The 20,559-nt window shown below is 29.7% G+C and overlaps 1 protein-coding gene across 1 annotated transcript in view; it reads right to left on the bottom strand.

Annotated features, from left to right (window-relative positions):
* The window catches only part of LOC107454530 (ankyrin-3), a 43,362-nt gene that overhangs the window by 20,234 nt on the left and 2,569 nt on the right, over nucleotides 1–20,559 (bottom strand). Inside the window, exon 2 of the mRNA XM_043054591.2 lies at nucleotides 19,116–19,205. The gene's annotated coding sequence lies outside the window, so the exon portion shown is untranslated. The remainder of the gene's footprint in view (nucleotides 1–19,115; nucleotides 19,206–20,559) is intronic.

Raw genomic sequence — 20,559 nt, 5'->3', positions numbered from 1 at the left:
TAAGTGAGAAATCACATTATGCTTAATTTAGCACATAAGTTTTCAATATTTAATAATATGTTATGAAACATGTAGAAGATTAACAGTAGGGATATCGAGAAACTAAATATAAATATACAGTTTAAACGAACGTTTCAATGAATACACATTTGTTCTGAGTGAACCATTCACTTTAAATTCTCCGAACCTCAAACTTAGCTGATTTTAGCGAATAATATCAACAAAATGAAACAGAATTTGTCGGGTCCTAAAAGCTTAAAAAAATTCGATTTTTTTTCTTTGGAAACCCCGATATGTTTAATATTGTATTTCTATAGCTTTCTGCTTCCAGAGCAAAACTTCAGAATTTGTAACATCAAGAATACGGTCAAGAAAACATACATAAAAAGCATTCAAATGTTTAAAAAAATGCAAAACAACCCGAATTACACTGAACTGAAGATTTATGTGCAAGAATTTAATGAAATATTAAAATTTATGTGCAATATAGACAAAGTATATATAAGATATATTTCATAAAAAAATTAAAACTTTTCAGATTCCCAAAGAAAAAACCTCACCTCAAAACTCCTCTTGTTCTGTTTGAAAATGATAAATATTCCAAAGAACCTTCTGAAACAATATCATACTACAATAGTATCAACAACGAACCGCAGCTTACACCATGCTAAGATCTCGAACTGTTCACGCCTCCTATTCCAGAAGAAAATTTTATGCCCCTAGATTGGAACGAAATTAGAGAGCGATTCTTCACTTTAAGTCCCGCCATGAAAGAGAAGATATTAAAACAGGAAAAACAAGATCAAAGCATAGAAAATTCTAACACTCATTTCGAAACATCCGACGAAATCTCCAGCAGTTCCTTAATTTTACCATCCTGTCAGTCAAAAGAGGAAAGTGCTGATGTAAAAATTGCAGCATCAAACAAAATCTCCAACTGTTCCACCTTTTTAACATCCTACCAAAAATACGGAGAGGAAAATGCAGACTATAAAAATGTAACATCGAACGAAATCCTCAGCAGTTCTTCCAATTTACCACCCTACCAAGAAGCAAAGGAGGAAAATGCTGACAAGGATACTAAAACATCAAGAGATATTTTCAGCAGTTCTTCTCCCGATTATCTAATTTACCAAGAATCAGCGGTGGAAACAATCCCCGACAGTTGGCAATGCAATAGAGATGCAATATTCAGAGATTTTGGATCAACACTAAACCTTGATTTTTATTTCGAAGTAATAGTAAAAGCAAGACAAGCTGATGCAGAAATAGAAAGAAAGAAAAAAGAAAACCGATCAAATCCACCCATTCTGTCAGTCCTGGTTGAAGAAGAAAACATATTTCAAGATATAAAAGAAATCAAAAAAGCGAAAAAGAAATCGTTGAAACTAAAGTTGAAATCACTTACAAAATATTTTCGATTCAAGACCAAGCAAAATTAATAATTGTCAGTGTAATTATTTTTTATCATTATTAATTTTATGTCTTTATTTAAATTCCATACGTGCACAAGAACAAGGTGTGAACCAATCACAGAGCTGAAACATGTTTGGCTATAGAAGTGTTATACGAACAGCGTAAAAGAAGAAAGCTAAGAAGAGCGAAGAGAGTTTGAAAAAGAAATGAAGAGAGCTATTTAAAGAGAGCGAGAGTTTGAAAAAGAAATGATGAAAAAGAAGAAAGCTATTTAAAGAGAGCGATGAGAATTTGAAAGAGAAATGATGAAAAAGAAGAAATCTATTTAAAGAGAGCGAAGAGAGTTTGAAAAAAAATTATGAAAAAGAAGAGAAAGAACGTAGAGATTTGAAGGTAATTGAATTTTAAAACGAAGGAAAATCTGAAGAGACTGAGCATCGAAAGAAAAGGAAAGAACTTAGAACACGAAAGATTTGAAGAGAAATGAAGTAAAAGTAGAAGAGGAATAGTTGAAAATGAAGAGCAATAACGAACGTAAATTAACACGCAGATTTTTTTTTTATGGAAACCTAACTTTAAATTCTATGACATCTTAAAAAACTCAAAATTTGCTTCATAGGTAATTATTACCTAGCTTTTTTGATGTACCAGGTAGTATTGTACCTGATTTTTTTACTGTATTCGCATAGCAGAATTTCATAAGAGCAGACAGATTTAGGTATATGTTTACCTATGCTTTAAGGTATATAATTACCTTATTAAGACAATTTTTTTTAAAATAGAGAAAAAAATTTCGAAAATATCTGATGAAAGTTTAGCTTAACTTGAAGAACAACTTTCCTGCCTTGAGAAAGAAACATCGGAAATAGATAGTCAAGACTGGAGCAGTTTGAAGAAACAACAGAAAAGCGATAATTATGAGTGGTGCATATATGGATGAAATATCATGAATAGAAAAATAAGTCTCTCTCAGGTTGAATAAACATCAAGAATAGATAAATATATCCCGTTCAGATTGAGTAAGCATCAGGTAATAGAGAACAATCGAACACGTTCAGAATGAAGAAACATCAGGGAATAGAGTAAAAATAAGATTCAGAATGAAGAAACATCTGGAATGGAAAATAAGTCTCTCTCAGGTTGATTAAACATCAGGAATAAGACACGTTTAGATTGAAGAAACATCAGGAATATATGAATAAGTCTCGTTCAGAATAAAGAAACATCAGGAATGGATAAATAAGTCTCTCTCAGGTTTATTAAACATCAGGAATAAGACACGTTTAGATTGAAGAAACATCAAGAAAAGGTAATTAAGACTGGTACAGATTGACGACGTTGAAAAAGAATTGAATGCTTTGAGGCTTGGTCGCAATTGCGAAGAAAAATGTCAACGAGGTGCAGTTATGAGAGAAAGCATGTTTTGTGCATAACCTATCAAAAAAATAATGTAATGAAAAAAACTACAAAAAAAGTACAAATAAATAAATAGTCCTTGGTGTAGAAAACTGTCCAGTGTCTCGTAAGAAAAAAAACAAATAAGAGATAAAAGAAGAAGAAAAAAACAGATTGAACATGAATGGGGCAGATTGAAGACGTCCTGTAAAACATCAAATGCTTCGAGTTTCGGCCGCAAAGAAAATTGTCAGCGTGAGATAAATCGTAAAAGTAAACATATATGTATGCTCTGCTAAAATCTATAAAAAAAATCATATAATAAAAACGCTTCAAAAAAAGTAAATAGGAAAAATGTCCTTTGTTTAGAAAACTGTCTCATGTCTCGGAAGAAAAAAAACAAATAAGAATAAAAATTAAAAAAAAAGAAGACTTAAAAAAAAACAAGGAATTCTAGAAAAGAATAAGAAAAGCTTAGATCAGATTTAGATTACTTCATATGTTACATCAGATTAATTCATATATTTATTTTAGATGATATTATACTGTTCAATTTTGTTACTTAATTTTTTGGCATAAATAAACAACCTCAAAATTCTTTGTGACTAATTTTATTCAATCATTGTTTTAGTTGTTGTCTCAAGCTGCATTATGTTAATTTATTTCAGGAACACTAGAAATTATTAACATTAATTTTCATCGCCTCACAGTTATCGGAATGGAAAGAAAGCTGGTCAGAAATTTCAGCCTTTTCATTAAAAAGTATATTTTATAATTTTTAGGGATTTGGTGGGTTACTAATTGCGAATAAGAAGTAAGAATTGCAAAGTTCATGTGGTTAATCCAACATATAGTTGGATTATTTTACATATTTTTTTTCTTCAATTTAATTTTTTATGTCATTCCTTGTTTTCCCTAAGTAATTTCCACCAAAAGTGGCAATTATGTATGTTTTATGTCACCATTTTACATTATAAATCTAGTTGCTTGTAAGTACACATTAGGGTGGTTTTTATAAATACTTGACACCGCCTTATCCATTGGACGTCTCTTACTACACGTCTGGTGTATCTGGTTAACTAACCTATGAGATTATTTTCGATCTCAGTATGCCCGCCCCTCCCCCTATTTCCTTTATTTTTTACCTCGATTAATTTTTTGTTCCGTTATTTCAATTCGACATCGACGAATCGGTAAGTACTGCTACCTACAGCAGACGTCGAGATTTTGCAATCATCGTGAATGGGTTATTACCTGGGGATAATTGTTTTTCATCGAATCTTTCACGGAACTCGCTATTGAAGAGCCATTCGATTTAAAACTAACACCATTTTCAAAGTGTTAACTCAATACAATAACATTTAAAACTGCACCCGATTGTCAGCGTGTGAATAAAACATGATTTTCCGGAAAATATTCTCACTTTTTTGCTATAAAATCCGAACTGTTGGCTGTCGACTGTATACTGTGGTTTTTATAGATAGCTGTTTTTTATATATGTTTTTAACTTTTTTGTAACAAAACCCACTTCTAGAACAAATAGACTGAAAGATTTTGATAACCCTCCCAGTAAAATAAATTTTTGAAAAATTGTTGAAAGAAATGTAAATATTTTGTAAACTAACGTTTAGTGGCTCAAGTATAATAGTTATTTCAGATTTTGTTGTTATATCGGTAAAAAATATTAGAGAATGACAGGAAAAAGTGAATAAATTCAGATTAAATTGATTTTTTCCTATGCATTACATTGTTTTCTTAAATGTATTTTTTAAAAATCCTAGACATGCATTTAATCTGATGATAACAAATGTCATTGACTTAAATGAAAATAAATAATAGCGATTTTTTATAATCCCGTTTTTTCATATGAACCTATTCGTTGCTTTTATATGAAGACAAATACCAATAATTTCTTTCGATGTAACACTTTTGAAAATTTTTTTTATTATCTTCTTGTCTTTCTGAACTGGCGAATACCTTATTTCTGTCTAATAACATAAAATAGATTAAAACTTTAATTAATCGTGAAATGATCACCCGAAAGCATAATTACAGAATATAATTAATCGTGAAATGATCACCCGAAAGCATAATTATAGAATATAATTAATCGTGAAATGATCACCCGAAAGCATAATTACAGAATATAATTAATCGTGAAATGATCAACCGAAAGCATAATTATAGAATATAAATTTTTTTATATTGATTGTTTGAAGTTATTCATATCGGCTTTAAAAATAAATTGCAAAGTATAAAATGATACAATATCTATTTTAGACTTGAACTCACATTACTTTCATACAGTTTAAACGAATGAAATAAGTTCAGATATTAAAAATCTGTGATTAAATACAGTAGGATATACTCAATTATAAACTTGCAAAAATCGCTCTTAATTCGAATTGCTATTTCTTATTGCCATAAATGCTCATAATTAAATCAATTTATAGTTTTATTCTCCTATGTTAAATACAACGACAACAATGTTCACACTATGCAGTCTTTGTATGAAAAACTTGAAACTTTTTCATGATAGATAAATGCTTTGCTTATACTATAAAAATATATCTTTTCAAATGAAATTTAAAAAAGATATCAAACATAGTTTTTTTTTTAAATAAAGCATCAAGAGTTTATAGTACTTAAGTTTCAAGAGTAATTTAAAGACAGAAATATATTAGTCAGATTCTGTGTATCAACGACGAAAATACCTTGAAATATTGTTCATCTAAAGCAGTGTTTCCCAAAGTGTGGTACGCGTACCCCCAAAGGTACGTGAACAGTTTAGCGGGGGTAGGCGTTCTTATACGAAATATCTTGCAACAAACGAAAATTTCAAAATATTTTATTTAAAAACAAAGTTAGCCATGAAAATCTACGATTAAGTATTTTTCTATTGGCTTTTTTTGCAGGGTTAACAGTTAATAATAAGTGGTGTCAACAGCCAGTTGTGACTTTTAACTTGTGTGCATTTTTTATAGTAAAAAATACATTAATTTTTTATGAGTGGTACACAGCGTTACGAAAAATTTGGAAAGGGTGCACAAAAGTCATAAGTTTGAGAAACACTGATCTAAGGTACAAGTTTTGCATAGGATATTCTAAAACAAGCACCCAGTAAAATTGGAAACAAGGTATAAGAAAAAGCTAAAAATCCAAAGCATTTTGAGTTTTTTTTGTGCAGTAAACACCTGTCTACAAAAAAACTCAAAATATATCTCACTGGAAGAGACAACAAAAAATTCATGTAATTGTGCTTGACTTTTTTGAAACTTGTCACACTAATCATAATGTCTATCAGAGATCAAAATAAAATATCTTTATAGTGCCATATTTCATGCTATGTAGATGGTAAAAGTTCTCTACTTTCAAAAAATTTTTATTTCCAGGAATTAGTTTCCTTAAATAGGCCTTTACAGGGTGCGTAGCCAAATTATTCAACAAAAAATAAGCACCTTTTAAGCATTTTTCAAGCACTCAAAAAATATTTTTAAGCACTAACAGAGTTGCCACAGAAAAAAAATGAACAAAATAGTTGCTTTTAGTAGCCTAAAGCATGAAAATAGTTGCCTAAATAAGAACAAAATTTCTTCAATAATGTTAGTAAATTTTTATAGTGCCATAATAAAAATAAGAACAAAATGCCTAAATAAGAACAAAATTTCTTCAATAATGTTAGTAAATTTTTATTAAATGACTTAGTTGTCATAACTATTTAGTTAGGTTGGATCCAAATATGATAATTCTTCTATAAGCATTAGTGTTCTAGCAATAAATTTTTATGCAAAAAAATTAGCATATTTAAAAAAAATTAAATATTTTAATTACTAGAATTCCATCAAAAAATACTTTATTAAAATTTAATCAACCCCCTTTTACCCTTTTATCAATATTTGATTTAGCAAATATATATACATTTGCGAAAAGTGATTATTCGAAAATCAAACATCCTACAATCGTATTAAAAATTGGGTTTTTAAAATCCAGCAGAATTTGGCAGCAATAACGATTGAAAAGGCGATCGAGATACAAAAGAGACTTACAATGGAATCTGGGCAAATTGAGAGCATTAAAAAGTGATAACTCAAATTTGCAATTCAAACATTTCAATTTTTTTAAGAAAAAAAATCATTATTTCCAGGGTTCTCAACCCAATTTATGCTAAATAAAACAACATTAGAAGCACAAAAAAGTCTCCCAATAGTCTCTTTTTTTCTGAAAATAGTTGCTTTATTAACCTTTTGCAAGCAAAGAAAGTTGCCATAGTTGTCTCAGGTTGAAAATAGTTGGATATAGTTGCATTTTAGTCACCTGTGGCAACCCTGCACTTTAAAAAAATAAATTAAGCAGGGTCGGAAGGTTTCTGACGATTGACGGTTTTATCTTGTTTTAACCGTCATGGCCAAAAAGAAAGAAACGTTTGGCATTGTTTTTGACTGTTTTCAAAAACCATGAAATTTTGAATCATGTAAAACAAATAGCGTTTTCATGCGCTACACTGATACGACTGACAATGCGCCGAAATTGATTGGGGTAGAATAAATCGTGAAAACGTTAAATTAGAACAATGTAAACTGCGTCTTTTGCATAATTCGTAGCGAAAATCAATATGGAAAAATCTCATTTCGAACAAGGGAAAATTTAGCTCTTTTTAAAAACACCCAATGAAAAAAAGCACACGGCTTTTAGAACACGAAAATAAGCACCTTTAAGCCCTTTTCAAAAACGTTACGCACTCTGCTTTATGCATCAGCTATTTTTAATAACTATCGATATAAGCAGGGGTCTGTCCAGACATTTTGTGAAGGGTCAGTTTTTTATAAAATTGTGAAAAAATTGCTTGTAATTTGTGAATATATAATAAGCGTTAAGTCACATTCTTTCAACCAGGGTCCGCTTTTGTGAATTTGTGCAAACAGGGTCCGCTATTGCGAAAAAAAAAACTTTTTCAAAGAGTTTTTAAATTGTAAAAACATACAAGATTATGCTCAACACTGTAAAATTATAATTAAAAAAACTAAATTTTAAAAAATAAACAGCAATTGCAGCTACTAAATTAGCGATGCAACAGATAAATATTGGGTACTTAGGATACACTGCTGAACGCAAAATATTCATTTCGGACGAATAAAGGAAGAAGCGTCTGCCGAAGACAAAATTAAGTTCGTTTACATCTGTCTTTCTCCCCCCCCCCTTCCTGGGTTTATTCGATTAACAAAACAATAATGATGATAAACAAATTTGTGAAGGATTCTTCACAAAATAATTTCTCTTTTAATTGGACCCTTCACAAATTTGTTTTTGTTCATCTTCATTATTGTTTTGTTAATTTTTACCCCGGAACAATTTAGACGAAAATTTATTTACCACAAAAAAGAACAGAATGTTTCTTGGCGAGATTTCGCTTATGAACTACAACATTATTTCGAAGAATGGATAATCGGCATCAAAATTACAGATTTTAAAAGTCAAGAACTAATGATAGTGGATCAATTGAAGCGAAAATTGCCGTCGGAAATTCGTGATCATTTTTGATAGATGATTTACATAAGATCATTGAACTGAAACCTTTCATAGAGCAATTCGAAACATATGACACCGCAAGAATCCGAGTAAACAATACTGATAATAAATTTAAAAACTACCTCCCACCAAAACAAAACAAAGATCTCTCGGCCACCACCTTTCAATATTAATGCATTAAAGACAGACATTTTGTGAAAGGTTTGTTTTTGTAAAATTGTGAAAAAATTACTCGTAATTTGTGAATATAAAATAAACGTTAAGTCACACTCTTTCAACCAGGGTCCGCTTTTGTGAATTTGTGCAAATAGGGTCCGTTATTGCAAAAAAACTTTTTCATGGAATTTTTAAATTGTAAAGACATACAAGATTAGGCTCAACACTGTAAAATTATAATTAAAAAATTAAATTTTAAAAAATAAACACCAATTGCAGCTACTAAATTAGCGATGCAACATAGAAATATTTGGTATTTAGAATATACTACTGAACGCAGAATATTCATTTCAGACGAATAAAGGAAGAAGTGTCTGCCGAAGACAAAATTTAGCTCGTTTACATGTCTTTCTCTCTCCCCCCCCCCTCCTTCCTGGGAAGAGTTTATTCGATTAACTAAACAATAATGAAGATAAGCAAATTTGTGAAGGGTCCGATTAAAAGAAAAATTATTTTGTGAAGGGTCCGTTTCTAAGTTAAAATATTTTGTGAAGGGTTCGTTTTTAGAAAAAGACATTTTGTGAAGGGTCCGTTAACGGACCCAAATTTCTTCTAAACAGACCCCTGAATACAAAATGTTATTCTTGTAATAAGTACGGCCATATAAGTATAAATTGCGATAAAAATGTGGGTAAATGTAGACATTGTAATAATAAAACTGGCCATAAAAGCAATGAATGCACAGAAAAGAAAGTACTTCATCACAGTGTTCAAAATACAAGAATTTTGAAACGAATATTTATTTTTAATTATGAAATTTCAGCAGTTTGTGACACTGGTTCAGAAATTAGTATGTGTAGCCCAGCACTCTTTTTTTTCTTCAAAATTTAAGGTATATTCCTCTTAACCCCCCCCCCCATTGGATTTTAATGCGGATGTAAGCATTGATAATTTTGTTTTAAATGCTAATATTCATGTAGTAGTGCAATTTGATTTGATTTTGGGAATGGATATTTTAAGTTGCTTAGACATTCATTTTTCTAACGGTCAACTCACTGTTCGAAATTCGAGCATACAGAAGGTAGTAAATATAAATCGCATAATTCCTTGCGAAAGTAAAAACATTCAGTTTATTCCCCACCAAAGCGGATATCAAAACGCAAACATTTCTTTCACGGCTCCGTTCAAGGTTAGCAATAATACGCAGTCATCCATTCATATGCTAATTTATGATCAAAGGAAGGCTCACTTTTCTGATTCTGTTTTAACTTCGGAAAATTCGAATATTAATGAGGCTTCGCCCAATTGTGAAACTTTTTCTTTCATAACTCAGATATTTAATGCTATTGACCTCAATGAAGTAGATTTATCTCACGTACGTAATAAATAGATTAGAGAGAATTTATTTATTTTGATTAAAAATTATAAACCGTCTCAGATTAAACCCTCGGAGTTAAAATGAATATTATTTTAAAGCAGAGGTCGCCTATGTGGTCTATTTAGACCCCAGGGGTCGATCTGAGCCAGAGGGGTCGATCCGAATCGGACGGGTCGAAGAAAAAACAGTTCATAATATGCAAATCGCACATACCTTATTGAGTATGTAAAATTTGTGAATTTTTTTATGATTGACTTAATATCAGTTTCTTTAAAGAACATTAATTGATAAACATATATTTCGGGTGAAACAAGTATTTACGTACCAGTCACGTACTCTGCACTTCTGGTTTATAAGTCATATGCATATGTGAGCTTGTCCAAATTTCAATTGCGATGAGCACTGACGTTACAAAAGCAAATATCATATACAGTTTCAGCTATCTTTGCAAACTGTGAACAGTGTTGAATATTTGCAGTGTCACTATTAAAACTTTTATAGTTTTGGATAATTAGCTATTGTTTCGATAAAGCCATTCGTTCAATTTAGTATCAATTTTAATTATCAATACATGTAAAAAAGAAGGTAGGCATTAATAATATGGATTTGTACAGCCCGCAACAAAACTAGCACACTTTGTATTTTTTTACGAAAATTACAAAATTTTTGAAAATATTATTATTTTAATCTGATGTGTGTCTTTAACTGGTCTTAATAACAATTTTGCATGAAATAAGTTTAATTTAATTTCCAGTTAGTAGTAAACAGCAATACAACAACAAAGCTGCAATAAAAAGGTGCAACAATTATCGAAGCTCGAACATAGGCTTCCAAGTAAAATTAAATTTATTTAGATCTTCATCGCTACGTAAGAATTATCAGTATTTTTCAAATCTGCGACAATTAGAAATAAAAGAAGAAGCCTTGGAAATATATACAGGTCATCTTCAAAAATTGAGCGACGGTTTTTAACTGCGCTTTGTTGATTTGGAAAACATTGACATCCCTGATTGGATTATTGTGCCATTTTCTGTTCAAATTGGAAACGTGGACATCGACCTGCAAGATGAGCTTGCTGAATTATTATCGGATCTTGAAGCTTTTTAAGACGCTTTTTAAAAATTTAACAAAAAGCAAATTTTGGACAAATATAAATATAATGCAAAAATATGTTAAACTTTACAAAATGACTCAGCCATTTATGCTAGCATTTCCAAGTTCCTTATGGTTGAAGCCGGTTTCAGTGACATAAATTCAATCTTAACTAAGTAACTTAACTTAGTAAGCAACAGAAATAAATTAAATGTGGAGTTTCAAGGGGATTTAAGATTAAAATTGACCAATTTTGAACCCAATATAGCGAACCTTGCAAAAAAAACACCAGGAACAACCATCTCATTAATTAAGAAGCAGTAAATCTGTAGTTAATTTACTTGCTACTTCTACTTAATTACTTATTAATTAATAAATACTAAGGTATTTAAATTTCAACATTATATTTTTCATAAAACTATCGTTAAACAATGTACTATTACTTTAATAAAAGTTTAAAATCATAAAATAAATGTACAAACACGATTTCGAAAAATTATATAGAGGTCGATGATCCAAAACGTTTGGCGACCCCTGTTTTAAAGGATGAAATTCCCATTTCCCAACATGCTCGTTGTTTGTTATTCAAAGAGGGGGAAACAGTTGAAACACAAATAGACACCTGGTTAAAAGATTGTGTTATTCATGAAAGTTGTTCAGAATTTTGTGCGCCTATAGTTCTTTGCAAAAAGAAAGATAACTCTCCGCAAGTTTGCATCGATTATAGAAAAATAAATTTAAAAAAGAAAATAGCCTTTATTAGGCATAATGGACAATTAAATAAACTATTAACAAACCTTCACAAAGTATCTTTTCATAAAAACGTACCCTTCACAAAATATTTTAACTAACTTAAAAACGGACCCTTTTCAAAATGATTTTTCTTTTAATTGGACCCTTCATTAATTTGTTTATCATCATTATTGTTTTGTTAATTGAATAAACCTTTTTCAGGACAGAAAACAAGAAAGATGGATGTAAACGAATTAAGTTTTGTCTTCGGCAGACGATTCTTCCATTATTCGTCCGAAATGAATATTCTGCGTTCAGCAGTATAGGCTAAATATCAAATATTTGTATGTTGTATCTCTTAATTTAGAAGCAGCAATTTCTGTTTACTTTTGAAAATGTATTTTTTTTTAATTATAATTTTACAGTGCTGAGCATTATTTTTTTTATGTATTTACGATTTAAAAACTTCTTGAAAAGGTTTTTTTGCAATAACCGGACCCTATTTGCACTAATCCATAAAAGCAGGACCCTGGTTGAAAGAATGTGAGTAATTTTTTTCACAATTTCACAAAAACCGAACTGTCTGCACAGATCCCTGATATATATATTCATTTGAAATGTTTAAATTACAAAAAATTAATAACGAAAACTTTTTTATCTCTACATGCTACTTACCGTAATATAGTTCATTAATCAAGTAATGTTTAACATCAGAGGAAATTTTGTTCCCCTAACCTTCCCAAAACTACACCACTGATGTACTGATTCCCAATTTTTTATAGCTAAGGAACCCAAAAGGATCAGTGGAAATAACGTGTATAAAAGCAACTAAAAGCCTAAAAAGCTACTTGAATTTCATAATATTTAATAAGAGAAAGGCATTTTTTTTATAGCTTTATTGTTATTAATCTTAACGTAGATTTAATAGCCCACTGTTAAATTCACAGTTCTTGATCTTAACATAGTCTAGTTTTGAATTTATTTTCGTGTTTATAGACTAAAATATAATATAAACCTCATTATGGTTTTCGATGAAATGTAAATTAAAAAGAACTGCTATAGATGTTGAAACTGGCTATAATTGAAACATATTTATCAGAGAATTTAATTGTTTTCAATTTGATTTGAAATGAGCGATGGGTTATTTCTTTTTACAAATTCATAAGGTGTTAATTTGATGCTGTATTTCACAATGTTGATGTTGACGTATGCCTGTTTAGGCAGAGGGGGTGCGATTGGTCTTGTTTTCCAGTGGCGCCATCTATGACCAAGAATTCGACTTCTGCCATACCATGCCTTACACCCGTTTAGAGGGCGGATCTATCATACATCCAATCATTTATCCACGGATCGTAATTTCGACCTGAATCAGAGAACAATCGATCTCTATAATCCAGTGCCCCCCAGAGATATTGATTAGTTAATTTCACAATGTATTCTATATATTTTTAATAGAAAAAAAAGAACGTTCTTTTTTTATTTTATTTTAACTTTAAATAATTGCATAAAGTTAATTAAAATATTAAATAAATTATTATATTAAAATTGCAAAGATTATTGATTGGATCTACATAGGTATAATAACAAAAACGCTAAAAAAAGGTTCCTTACTAATCCTCATCAATCCTTACTCTTGGAACCCATTTAACACATCATTGGAACCCTAGAATTATGCAGTACATATTTTGAGAACTACTGCTGTGATCTAGCAAAATACAAGGCACTTGGTGGTGGGCTGAATGTGGTGGTATAACACCCCACATGACGTTAAGAATGAATTCTCTGAAGTGACACATTCTATAATCTTAAACGAAGATTATTTCAATATATATTTCAGGGGTGGCCAAGCTCCTTGATAGTCGAGCCATTTTTCAAAGTTTAAAATTTTCTGCGAGCCGCAATTAAGTATGTATTTAAAAGGTATGCAAAAAAAGGTCTTAACATTTTTTTTTACATAAATTATAATTATTGAGAACATATAAGCAAAAGTACAAAATATGTGTATTGAATTTAAAAATTAAACATATTTAATTTACTTGATAATTCTTTAAAATTTGGTGAATAATTGGTGACAGCACTTCTCTTTCAGATGCTAGTTAGTTAATACTGATCGGTTTTTGGATTTCACGAATTTTAAAGTGGTATAAAATAATTCAAATAAGTACGTTGTTCCGAATATTGAAATAATTCTACAATTAGCCTTTTTTTAATTCAGGATACTTCGATTCGGGTTCAAATTTCCAAAATTCAGTAATCGACGTCAACTTATATTTTAATTGTAAAGCTTGATCTTCTTGCATCTCTATTAATTCTAATTCTCCAGATGCTTTTTGTGTCATAATTATATTGGAAATGGAAAACTCACCTTGAATTGAACAACGTTGCACTTAGTCTTTCATATTTGTTCTCCCTAATTTAAAAGACATTTTGAAATACATGCGGAGCGATAATAACTTTCTAAAATATAATATCAAAAAAAAAAAAAAAAATNAAAAAAAAAAAAAAAAAAAAAAAAAAAAAAAAAAAAAAATGAGGGAACTCGGATACATTTATCGAGAGCCACAACTAATGCATCAAAGAGCCGCAGGTTGGCCACCTCTGATATATTTCTTATTTAACACAAAGATAGGCTTGAAGCAATGTAGAACATAAACAAACTAGTTATGCATCGAAATCGTACATAAAACAAAAATATATCTCAGTTACAATAAACAAATAATAAATCTAAGTTAAGTAAAAGACGTAGACAAAGAAAAATTACATTTCAAAAAATTCAATAATAGATACAGTCTTTAATTAACTTCAATTAAGAAACTAACTTCAAGTGGCATAATTTAGCTCAACTTAAACACGCCATTTTACTTATAAACAATCAGCTGGAACTGATGTCGTAGGTCACCTGACTATTTTGAAGTGCAAGTGTCCAATAAAAAAATTCTTCAAATATTCTAACCAAAATAATCAATCTGTATAAATAATTATTTAAGTGCATAAATTGAATCCTTTTTTTATTTTGTCATTTAACAATATGAATTAATTAGTTTGAAAAGAAACTTCTAAATATATAATGCACATACAATTCCATACAATACGTGTATGAACATAGATATTACAATCAGGGTTGGGTTTTTGCAGTCAAAAACTGGTTTTTGACATGACAGTGGTAAAAACCGTGTTTTTACCGGTAGAAACTGTCAAAAACCTAGTGTTTTCTTAAATTTATGGCATATAGCGGACAATATATTATTTTCACGTAATTGCCTTTATAAATGAATGTCGTAAATGATTGCTATTGATTTTGCTACTATATATATGTATTCTTATAGAAGGATATACATTCATACAGTAATATTGTAATATACTTATTGAAAATAGTGATACTTACTTTTATCATTATAGCTTGATTTGCAAATGATTCAAAATTTTGCGCTTCTTAATTGTTAGAAATAAACAAACAAAAAAGCTTGGAACTATTAATAAATTCAAGAATTAAAAAGAAGAATTTAAAATTTGGCATTTCTTAAATATTAGAAATAAGCTAGAATAAACTTTCAAAACTTGTAGGTACTAACAAACTCTAAGTCAAGAATTACTGCTATTTTGTCAAGTTAAAAGTCAGTTGAAAAAGCATGTTAAGCAAAACTTAATTACAAACAAAATTACATGTTCATTAGTCGGGGTCACTGTGCCGAAGCATACGATAGCAAGTGACTAATTTTGCGCATTTTTCATTGCCCAGTCGATTTCTGAGTTTAGTATGGATGAGTCCAAAATTCGAGAAGATTTCTGTCAATGGAAGCCTGCCATTGAGGATAATGATAACGAAAGGTTATTGCAATGTTGCAAGGAAACTCTAAAAGGATTTCCCAGGTTTTTTCATGTCTCATTTCTGTGTAAAATATTGAAAACAAAAATGATAAGAAAAGTTTATTCTATTAGGCTTTCTTTTTATGTGTTTCTCAAAGCAAAGATTTTATGAATGAAAGTAATCAAACTTGACATTCTTCAGTAATGTAATATGTCAAACAAAGTGATGCTTGGAAATGTTGAAAATTTTGTTTAGTATCCTAATATTTTACTTCAAATAGTATGTTTTGATATAAACATGTTGGGAAAATGCAAGAATCTGTTCTTGAATATCTTTTAACAACTTTTTTTCTAGCTTTATTGCCCAAAAATTTATTAATTTTAAATTATAAGCAGTTGAATTCAAATAAAAATACAGTTTTACCAAAACTATGGGTTTTTGACAGAGGGGTTTTTGACATGACGGTAAAAACCATGGTAATAACCGGTAAAAACCGTCATGTGTCAAAAACTTCCCAACCCTGATTACAATTAATGTCATAAGACCGACAAATAAAATAGTTTTTCCCCCAAATTCTTAGAACAGAGTAAAAACGAAACAGGAAATTACTTTTTTTTTATCATTTCAAAAACATGGGTTAACATTAAATGAAATTGATTTGTAGATTTTAAATTTATAAAATTTATTTACCGTAATACGTGTTCATTTTATAATACAAATAGCAGTAATATTATAAATTATTATTACTAATACTTATTATTATAACTTCAATTAATTACTTACATCAATAAATTTTAAAATTCATCTCCGCCTTAGTTACTTACCTATTTTTATTAAAATAAATGTTTTCTTTACCAAAATGCTCCAGGACAGTGATAAAAATTTAATCCTTTTGGCGAAAGCGATATTTAACGAAAATGAAACCTTTAAATCATGTGCCAGTTTCGAGACTCCAGCGATAATAGTTTTCTTTTCCACATTCGACACTAATTCTAGAAAATTTCTAAGAGGCCACCTGCACAACATTAAGCCAATAAAACGATATTTAAAAGATTATTTATGAGTACTCAAATAGAAAATTATTAGGATTTATGTTTTCATCTTAAGTTTTTAATTCTTTCTTAGTGATTAAATTACGTTTTTAACTGGCAAAAAATATCGTTTGTATGAGATGAATATATCAAGATTTAACACAGATCACTTATCAAAAATTTGTTTATTTTTCCTTTCTTTCCTTTTTACGCTGATGATTCATCTTCAAAAAATATTATAATCAAACATTTCTAAAAAATAAGCTCTTATAGGATTAAGCCCTAGAACTAAAATACATTTTCGGAGATTACTTACTTCTGAATAGTTATATTTAATTCGTTATGCTACTTGATAAATGTCTCAACGTTCATCACCCCACAAATTTATCCACAATTAATATCGATTCCGTTTAGAAAGTATAGAGTCAAACAGGGGTATAATAAAATACTATCTCTTTGGAAAATCTTTCATTTAACTTACGTTTTGGAAGGTTTTACATGTTAAAACTATTGATACAACTTGAAAGTTCATGCTTTGAACCATTTTAAAAAATTTGTCATTTTTACCTATGCAATATTTGGATCGTCCAAAATGAGAAAAATAAGTTAATACCGTCTTTTATTTTTTATAATTACTCTGTAGGATTGCAATACTTATATTATAATGCCTTTTTAGTTATAGTGGCATTGGAAAAGGAAAAAAAAACTTCTAACTTTGTAAATTTTACTTGGGTTAAAAGAACCAACATTTTCTCCAAGTTTCAAGCATGATGGTGAGTATATATATATTTAGGAGGTTTGTAGAGCATAAGAGGAAATAAAGACAATAGTTTAATAAACAAACTTAACATTTAACACAAATAAGGAAATAAGTTTAACAACAATACCATTACCAGAGAGAGCTGCCTACACGCAGTGCTGGATCGAGTATGATTGTGAAAGTGAAATTGGATTGTTCTATGGAAAAGAGTTAGAGTTAATTATAAATTCGGGACTTTTCCCGTCTGAACTCGATGTCACCGTGGGTATCGGGGGTTTCCCTTCTGGCCTGGCAGGCGGGGCTGGCGCCTTCCAATGAGGAAGTAGATGATGAAATGATGACGGTGATGCAAAAAAAGATAATAGTACAGTACACTCTCGATTATCCGTGCGCGGATTATCCGGTTTGCGGATTATCCGTGCTCATTCCGGAGTCACACAAAAAATATAAAGAGAAACATTTTAAAGATTAAAAAAAATTGATTCATGAAGTTATAACACTACCAAATTTTTGGAAAGCAATATTCGTTATTGGATTTCAGTATATGGAACAAATCGTCTACGTTATCACAATCGTGGAGAAAGATGATACCGCTTGATGAACAATCCTCTTCAGATTTTCAAGAAAAATATGATAACAATATTCTCGAACAAGCAAAAGAAATCTAAGGTTTCGAAATTCTTTATGAAGAAAATTTAGAAGATTGGTTTCAAAGTGATGCATGTGAGCCTGGCTTTCAGTATTTGACTGATGAAGACATCGTTATGTTGTTAAATCAAATAGTGATGATAGTAACTGATGCCGACGATGTAGTAAATGAATGAAATACAATTTCTCATTCTGCTGCTCTGTGGAAACTTTATTAGATTATATGGAAGGAGTTGATTACGGTGACATTACTGCGCTTCGTAAAATATGTGTATCGATATATGGCGAAGACGCATTACATATTTTTTAATAAGGAAAATTCCTAGTTTGTTGTTATGCATGCAAATGTCAGTAATTTTTATATTTTTTGTACTGATATTGAATTTTTCTTTAATAAAAGGAGTTTTCGGATTATCCGTGTTTTTCGATGGTCCGTGCGACCTGTCCCGGTGATTAACCCGGATAATCGGGAGTGCACTGTATTTATTAAATAATAAATTTTTATATTATTAATATATTTGAGGATCATGCAAAAATGAACGAAACGCGATTTATGTAAAAGTAACAAAATTCAAACACATGTATTTATTAGCATAACTTTTTCAAAGCATTGATATGCTCTTAAATTATTAAAAATGAACACTTTATTTTATAATCACTTTCAAATTATTAAATTTCACTCTATTGTACAGGGTTTGTATGGTCTTTAGAAAATTTAAAAATGGCTGCTAATATTCTAATGTAGAAGTTACGATTTTTTTTTGTTGCTGTCTCTTTAAAATTAAAATTTAGGTATCGCCCATTATATGACGAGTCTAGTGGAGAATACAAAACTTACGGAATTACATTTTATTTTCTTAACAATAAAACGAACCTAGATTTTGTTATATTTAACCAATAAACGTGAAAATGTCTGTAAATATGAGTTATAATCCAGACGTTTTTACTCGGTTTACTTAGTTTACTGCTGCAATGTAACAATAAATAAAAATCTAGGTTCACAACATGTTGAATATAAGTTAAATAGACATATAGATAAAATAGGCCTGTTACAGCTGAAAGAAAAGCTCGTGAGATAATCACTAATAAATACTATTTATTTTTCAGATTAGTTTTATATATTTTTAAAATAGAATTAATTAACTAATAATAAAATAATAATTTAATACTCACCCGTTTTTTAATTTTGTCTTCTTGAAAATCTTAACTTGGAAATGAATACCAAGAAATGGCATAAGAATTCACTCAAAATTGCTTTTTATACTGAAAGATAAACTAGGCATCATATTTACGTTGTTGACTTGGAAGCAGGTGATCAAAAGCATATGGAATTAAGCCAACTGCCGAATAAATATATTAAGTTTAAAGGGAGATCCCCCTTTTTACTTTAAGATGAGGCGAGGAACACTTTAATTTGCAATTATTAACTTACTCTTTGACATTTTAGATTAAAAATGAAGTTAATGAAATTAATAGGTCAATATTGTGTAAGAAATGAAAATTTAAAAAATCAGCGTAATGATGAACGAATGTCTCTTAATAGCGGTTATTTTTATTTGAATTTCAATAATATTTAATCCCATCTAACTTGATGAAAATAATTATAGATCATCATTAAATGTTTCCTTAATTTATAAAATTTTTGTCGCTCTTCAGGTTTTTTTTAAACTTATTTAATCGTCTACGAAACCCATTTTAACGAATGCCCTGAAAAATATATCAGTGTATAATCGCGAACCCGTAAGATCAGTATTTTGGAATGATGACAGGGATGGACCCAGAAATTTTTCTTGGGACTCAGATTTCCCTTGGATGGGGCGTAAGGGAAATCTGAGTCTAAAATAAATTTTAAAATATGTTATTTCTTTTGTAAACTATTAAAAAAACTATTATTTATATATGTTATGAAAAGAATTTTTTTTTTTGGGGGGGGGGGTCATCCCCTTAAACGATTTTTTCAAAGTCTCATTTTTATGATCATTTACATTCTCGCTGCATTGAAAAATATTTTGAGGATAAACCTATTGAAATAAAAAAATTTTGTTTTTAATTTTCTCTTTATTTTATAAAAGAAGACCAGAAAAAAACATTTAGCCTTTCTTAAATTATCAGAACTTGGTTTTATTCGAACTTTTGAAAACAATTTACTGCAGCGACTGTTCTAATATAATACTATTCAAATAACTAATACTGCTCAAATATAATAAGTATGACCTATTCCTGTAGGTTATACTTATTATATTTGAACAGTATTTTAAGATTATAAAGCTATTAAATGAATAATCCCAAGAAACTGTGGCGGTAAGACATTGATTAAAAAAAACTGCTTTAAAAATATATATATTGGATATAAGAGTCGACTTATATCCATGGGTGCAAGTTGGAAAAAAGGCCAAGACTGAAAATTTTTTGACTGAAATACCTAACATACACAATACCCCCTCGACATAAGCAAACTATCTAAGAAAGCTTTACCATAATACATCAAGTTTAAATACTGTACAAAAAATATTTATTCATCTGTCTTTTGATAAAATAACAACAGGACATAAGAAAGTAGACCAATAACGTAGACCTAAAAAATATTTTTAAGGACAGAAAAGAGACAAAGAAAAAT

This window comes from Parasteatoda tepidariorum, chromosome 9 (assembly GCF_043381705.1).
Source record: "Parasteatoda tepidariorum isolate YZ-2023 chromosome 9, CAS_Ptep_4.0, whole genome shotgun sequence".
NCBI lineage: Eukaryota > Metazoa > Arthropoda > Arachnida > Araneae > Theridiidae > Parasteatoda > Parasteatoda tepidariorum.
The sequence above is the reverse complement of the archived record's forward strand: the minus strand, read 5'-3'. Positions and strand labels throughout refer to the sequence as shown.